This window comes from Ostrinia furnacalis, unplaced genomic scaffold (assembly GCF_004193835.3).
Source record: "Ostrinia furnacalis isolate ACB-3 unplaced genomic scaffold, ASM419383v2 OfSCF0657, whole genome shotgun sequence".
Classification (NCBI taxonomy): domain Eukaryota; kingdom Metazoa; phylum Arthropoda; class Insecta; order Lepidoptera; family Crambidae; genus Ostrinia; species Ostrinia furnacalis.
Window position 1 is genome coordinate 34,488 of NW_021130896.1, and position 7,868 is coordinate 42,355.

The window sequence follows — 7,868 nt, forward strand, 5'->3', positions numbered from 1 at the left end:
TTTTAGCATAATATGATAGCAGTTCAGCTTAGTTATTTATTTGGCATAATTTAATTTATGTATGGCTTCTACGACTTTAAGATGAAGCCAATCTATTAAAATTCAAAGTAAAGTATTGAAGTATGCTCCCACGTCATGGGACTGTTTGTTATAACGTTGCTTGCACCACACCGCGCAACGTTGCCAGATGTAACGTGACGTAGTTACTTAGTGACCTGTGGTACCGGCAGAGTAGAATGGGATCACCCTGCCTGATCTTTTCCTATGAACATCTCTTAGGAGGTGACTAAGGGACAAATTTTAATAAGGAAAGTCTTCCTAAGCCGCCTGGCCAGTGTGGGGTGTATTGACCAAATCCTCCGTTTGCCTCTGGTAAATTAGAAAGAGTCTTACTTCTGCAGTGGGCCTGATGATGATGATGACGTCACGAACGTACCTATAAGACTGAAACAAATAGGTAAGTAGCAACCAGAAGCAAGTTAACTGTCACGTCAACTGTCAATGTTGCAGGACATGTATCATGTTGCTAGTCAGTTAATTGCCCACTGACGTGACACACAGCCTTATACAACAGTATAAACAATATTCCATCATGTGAGGTCCGAAACAGCGTGAGCTATTAAATGGAAATAGTAAGATGACACCGGTATGCAGGCCGATTGCCAAATGTACTGGAATGCGTTGATGTATGCATTGGCACTTTAGTACTTGCATTCGATACTGGCAGCTATCATTGAACAGCTTTATCGAAGTGCTTCATGCCATTTGGACTAAATAAAGAACGTACTATTCGAAACTTGGGACTTGGGAGACTTAGATTGTCATCCATCATTGTGTCAAATTTAACCCTTCTCAAAAGAAAATCTGGAAGGAAAGACGTTTTAAAATTATTCGCAAAATTATCAAAATGTAAAATATTAATTCTGATTACTGTAAAGAAGCTAAATGATAAGTGTAGGTACGTTGTATTTAAAGAGCGTTTAAAACTTTGTTCAACATTAAACGCGAACTACTATGTTGAGGAGACATATTCCTGAATCATTCGAATTAGTCTGAATCACACTTTTCAGTAATTTTCGTTATCTACCTAACTTTATATTTTTCCAACTGTTCGTTTAGATGTAGGTATAAATGGCGGACTTAATGCCAAAGAAAAATCATTAATAGTCAGTCATCGATCAAACAGAAAAAAATAAGTATTGTAATTAATACATTAATCCTTTTAAAATTAAATGTTTAAGGAATTAGCATAATTAAACCCTATTAGTACGTGATTTGTGCCCGTTTTCACCATCAATCCCTAATTTTTAACTGACCCCTATATTGGTAACTCACAACAGGCATTTTATTTTCATAGGGGCCACTTAAAAATTAGGGATTGATGGTGAAAACGGGCATTAGAAATCGAACGATTCCAAAATACCTACCCAGAGTCCCGTTGCACAGTTTTGCTTACAGTAAATAAGCATTTATCACCGAGAGCGATCAACAACTCAGTAATCAATATCCCCGGGCCAGCTGATCGCAGACAGCGCGTTCCGCTTAATCATAATGGCTGATTCGGTATAATGCCTTCATTCAGCACCTGTGGCTGTACTATGGAGATGGTTGAGACTGGGGGAGCGAAACTAAGCTTTATTGCCAATCTGGGTTGTCAAGGCCTTCTGAATGTTCATGTTGGTTTGTATTTTACGATTTGAATTATTTGACTTGATATCTAAACGAATGTGGACTAGATTCTAAAGAATTAGGATCTTGGTAGTAGAGTTGTATTGAGAGTAGATGTCATACAACCAAGAGATAGACTTAAATTTTAGATAACACTTACATTATTTCGTTCACTTATACTAAATCGGTCTACAATAACAAAGTAAACGTTTTCAAGGCGAGAATGAATAGGCACTTACAGGGCAGATATGTCCCATCCTAGACTGCATCTGACTTAACACCAGGTGCGATTGCGGTCAAATACCTGCCTTGTCTAGCATAAAAAAAATACTTTTAATTTCACGATATTTTTCATTCATTCTTAGCTCTAATCAAGTGACGTAATCCCACGTTACGTTACTTTCACTGGTGCACGCATTGAGTTACAAGTGTCTATTTTTCTTTTAAACTTAGCAAAATAAACATTTTCAATAAAAACTTGTTTCATTAAGACAGTGTTACCAATTCCATTACCAACTCTCAAAAAGTAACTTCTTTTTACACAGGTTCTGCAACAGGTCTAGAGTTAATTCAATCAATGTTGTACATAAAGTCGGCACCACGGCCCCTGTACTAAGTTATAGGTGGTCTAGGCTATGTAATGAGATTGAAGTGTATCTGATACTTTAGAAGCCGTTTCTACGTGAACAGAATTTCATAGAACGCCATCAGATAATCCGCACATTTTCTTTCGAAGGAAACTCAATTTAGTTGTTCGTACCGAAGCGGGCTAGATACTCATCTGCAATTAGATTTTAATAAATTAATTACTTTTAGTTTGTTTAGTTATTTATCAGATCGGTTACTTAATTAAAGACATTATTAACAAAGGTTATTGAAACTTTGTAGTGTTTTGTTTTATTAATCTACTTTCGCGGTTTTCAATGGAGTTGGAGGAGGCACGTTACTTATCTATTGAAGTAACTATGCGAGAACTTTACTTATTGCAGTTTATGCTTTCATTATATGGTAAAGTTATTGAGGTCTTATAATGCTGAGCTGAATTCTTTTGATGAAACTTTTCTTTTTGAGAATTACGAGTATGTACGTAGAAAATAAAGCTAAAATCAAGTGGCAGACGATGGCCGTTGGGGCAGAAAATTTCTCGAGTGGCGACCACGGGCTGGAAGACGTAGCGTGGGCAGGCCTCCTTCTAGGTGGACTGACGATCTGGTGAAGGTTGCGGGAAGAGCCTGGATGCGGGCAGCGCAGGACCATTCATTGTGGAAAACCTTGAAGGAGGCCTTTATCCAGCTGCAGTGGACGTCATTGTCATTGTCATGCCAACTTGTAGAAACCATTTTTGAATCTGAATTTGGATCAGCCTACACAAAAGTACTTTGCTTAACCGTAGCTTTGCCGGCGTGAGGCGATGTGTATTATAATAAAAAATATCCTTAATGATTTTAGCATAATGTGTTATCGAAATGTATCTTTTTTTAAGCTATAAAATGGTATAAAATTGTTTCACCAACATCCGCCTAAAAGTTTTGGCGAGAAGAAACCGCAAATATTCATGTACTCTCATAATTAAAATATTAATAGGAGGTACTGTAACAGATATCTATCAAGCTCTATACATATAATTTCGTTTGCAAGCAATTCGCTAGAAATGTCTTAGGCTGAGTTGAACCATCTTATTTTAACCGTAACAATAACAATAACCGGTGCTTTTTGTATGGAGTTTTACAGATTTTTGACGTTTGTCAAAGTTAAAGTAAGATGGTGCAACTCAGCCTTAGTAACGCGTTAAATCCTCTTCCTAGTATTCGAGATTACTCGATCCGACGACCCAACTTCGTAAGGCATTGGAGCGATAAATTCATAAAACGTACCTATACATTTCCCTTGAAAACGGCAACCTCGGCTTGATAGCCACCGTTATACTGACCAGCATGTAAAACATTTGCGCAAATTGCGTGGCTTACAGTGGAAAACTTGAGCGATTTTGGACTCTGTAGCCTTCAAATAGCGGCAGTGAAATTGCATAGTTGCATGATCCTAACGGATTATGTTCATAGTGCGACACAACGAGGCAATCCTGGTGGAATGAAGACCCAGTTAATTTTGTGGTGTATTACTTGAACATTGTTCAGCTTTGGCTCTGTTGGAGGGGTTTGAAGAGCTTGACTCGATTCCGGGTTGAGCTAAGCCTTTTAGAAGTGTCTCATGGCGTTACTTTGTGTGTCGCTTCCGAGAGTTCGGTCCTCGTGAAGTTTGATACGAGTAGATTAGGTGCTTAGGAACTTTACACGGCCATTTCTTAATTACATATAAAATTTTCATAGATAAATAGACCTCTGCCTAGGACATAACGATGGTATGTCACGTAAAAGTTAAAAGTATTTCAAGTACCTTACCTATATGGAAAGAAGATTGGTGTTTTACTTTTTTTGTAAAAAATACAATTCATAGGAATTAATATTGTTTCATCTTTTATTTGCATAACAGCTTGTAAAAAAAACTTGTTCATGTTTCGACAAATACATATTTACAATAAACATAATACATACTTACATATTTTCATTTCTGTAAAATGTCTTATATTCACAAAAAAGTAATCTTGGTATATTTCCATTCCATTCGATATGTCATTGAAAAAAAGCAATTCGTTTTCAATTGAAAACATAATTTATCCAAGGCGTACTTGTAAAATTGTAATTTAAAATGTTTTTGCAGTAATAAAGGGAGCAAAAAACGTGTCATTTTCAATTAGAATTTACAAGTGACCTAGCCTTTGTTCTTATATGGAATGTCTATTCGAAAAGTATCTTAGGGGACACAATACCCGTTTCCATTTAAGGTGTCCCTTTAGTACAGGCGTAAAGTTGAATCGTAGTCGTTTGTGTAAGGCCAATATCCATTAAAAACGGGCTCGCCAGGCCAGTGGCAGTTTAGAGAAAGTTCATTTCATAGGATAGTTTCTGCAGGGTAACGTTTTCAGTTCCAACTAAAAACTAAAAGACATGTTTTATCATTTAGCTTTATAACTGGAGTTAATAGATTACTACTACTTTGGCCGTCATGGGATTTGAACCTGCTTCAGTTGTAGTCCGCGAACCTCTAAGCGTAACGACTACTGAAAGTAGCTACCCTAAGTGAAGTCACAAAAATATAGCAAGAAATAAATTTTGGCCAATAAAAACTACCTTTCTTCTCAACACCAGCCGATAATTCTCCGATCCCAAAATGGTGGTAAGACGAGCTATATTAGTACGTGTAAAAGCACTTTTTAAAAGCCTATTTGCAGAAACTACGAGTATATGACTTTAAATAGGAAACAAAACATTTTGAGCGTATGAAATTGCCTCGTCACTGGCTGGACAGGTCTGACCATCAAGATAAATATTTTATTTCTGACAACTTTTTCATGTCAAACCCAGTCCAGACCAGCTCCTCATTACACGGAGGTCCTGAATATTAAACCTAATTTATTATCTTGATCTCTTGTCTTGATTCGATTTATTGAATTATTTCGACCACTGGGCAAAGTTACCGAAGAAAAAAACTTGTTATTTTATTAACACATTGGCCGACGGAGTTGTTTTAGCCTCCGTTGTATAAGTGGCCCAAATTAATAAAGAAAAATAAAATTAATTTCATTTACATCCACCAGAAAATATAGACAATATTTTCTGGCGTCGCTGTCAAATCGGCTGGCTTTAAAGTCAGCCGATTTGACAGCGACGCCGCATGTAAAATAATTTCGAAAATATTTGACTAAGTATATTCACTGCTCTCACTCTTGCAGAAATACTGGTAAAGTAAATACTGGTGTGAGTAAAAGAGACAGGTAGAGCTACATATCGAAATCGACGTACAGAGTAGACCTACGGTTTGGCTGTTTATTATTAACGGCGCGTGTTCAACAAGAACAATGTCTTCGAACATTCCGATAAATTGAGTTATGTGATCAAAGTGGTATAACTCAAAATTATACATTTTTGAGATTTTAAATGAAAAAGTGAATTAAAACAGTGCTCTGTAATATTAGAGAACGACTCAGCCTTAAAATAAAATTTCAATTTTAAATTATATCATTCAAATTCATACTTTTATCTAAGTAGGTAGGTACTAAAAATTTCAGCTTTGTTCTTAACCTATACACTGAATAATCTAGATTAGCTACCTTATAAAAACTTAAAATAATTGTTTACGAAAACTTATAATCTCCGTTGTTATGTTTAAATTGAAACGTTATTTTACCGGAAAATGTTTACTCGATCGTTTACGGCACTACAAACAGAGGGTGAAATACAAGAATATTGAGTTATGCTCACATTGCGTTGAACATCCTTAGTAATCTCCACTTGTGTGGTAATACGATCTCTGACGTCATGCAAGGAGCTTTCAGAAGCGGACAATCGTCGATTGTTATGCCTCCGACAACTTTATGGCCTTTATTGTAATGATGTAAGGTTTAAAATCGTAGAGGAAAAATTACTAAATGGTCAACGGTACCTGTGTTTAGCAAAGACGCAAAACAAGGCATTCTTTGCTTTTAGCGTCACATTTGCCGGCTCTATACGATTGTCAAAGCAATAAATCTATTAGCGATGTAACGTAAAAAGGATTTTGGGAACATGGTTTTGTAATTTAAAAACGTTTGTTTTATTGTAACGCTAATATGTAGGAAATACGTAACGATTGATAAAAGATTTTTAAAATATACAGAAACATAGGTCATCTTTAATCTTGTACCTACTCGAGAAAAAAACGTCTAAAGTACATCAGGAAACATAAAGAAGTGATGCTAGAAAATCCACGACGACAACTACTCTCATATAAATACGCCAAAAAATGTCGACAATTTGTTATAACTCAACTAATTGTTACCTACACTTTATTTTCTTGCTTACAATACACCAGTCGTCACGGTCTCCAATAATCATCTAATAGGTACTCTAGCAAATGTAATTAATCCAACTTAATAAATCTGTATGTAAATTATTCTCTGCAGGGTATTATTGAAAAGCTATTTTGATACAGACTAAAATATAGTTGAAGAGCGGACTAGTTAATTGTGGATAGATCGTGCTAAATAAGAACAACACCAGTCCATTCAAACTAGTTACTCAAGATGCAGCTAAATAATGCCTGGCATAAAACTCTAAGTAGGTTCGAGGACCTTAAAAGAACCAGTGTGGAGAACGGGATAGTCTATGGCAGTGGTTCTCAATCTTTATGTGTGCCCAGAATCCGTATCTGATTCCTTAGCGCCCTGGAAAGGGCCTACGTACTGAATAAAAGCTTTGACTTTGACCTTAAAATCTTTGACTTTGACCTTAAAAGCTTTGACTTTGACCTTAAAAGCTTTGACTTTGACCTAAAAAGCTTTGACTTTGACCTTAAAAGCTTTGACTTTGATCTTAAAAGCTTTATACTTTGACTTAATTTTGTTCATTTGTTTCAGATGGAATCTATGGATGGTTACCCGTGATGTGAAGCAGACACCTACAATCGGAAGTACAAATAAATAATGAACCTCACTTCATCACGGTTTTAGTTCAATTAAAGCTATTAATTGTTAATTTCAAAAGATGTAAACATTATTTTATTTCAATAATATGACTTTTGATTAAAAAGATAAAAATCTTGTATACCTACCTCGACAAAACAAAAGTGTAGATATTGGTGACAGAGACCATGCACTTGCAAACTTGAGGCACTTTTTTTTAAACAGATCCGAAAATTTTGCTTTTTAACTTTTTTCATTCCATCTGGTTGCAGGTTTTGAGTATTGTATTGATCAATAAAAGGTGCTCAAACCAGCACCCATAGTTTGAGAAGCTATACCACGCGTCCTGCGGCAGCGAAACACAGTAATTCCTTGTCATTAAAGCATTATTTATAGCTAGACCGAAGCGCGTGTCAGGAGTACTTCTACAGGCGCGGGCGCAGCTAGACAGGTGTCGTCAACTATTCGCGGCCTTGGTATGTTTTAATTAGACTGCGTCGTATTGCAGGTGACATTTAGGTGTCAAACATGGTTCGCTGTTCAGTTGTTATGTGGCTCTCTGTTCAGTTCGGTTACAATGTATAGACTATAGATAATGATTGTATCTTTGGTTATTTTATGAGGTAGACAATAATAGACATTCTTTGGTAGAATATTTTATATTGATGTTAAGCTAAACTACCCGTAGAATAAATTTTATAAA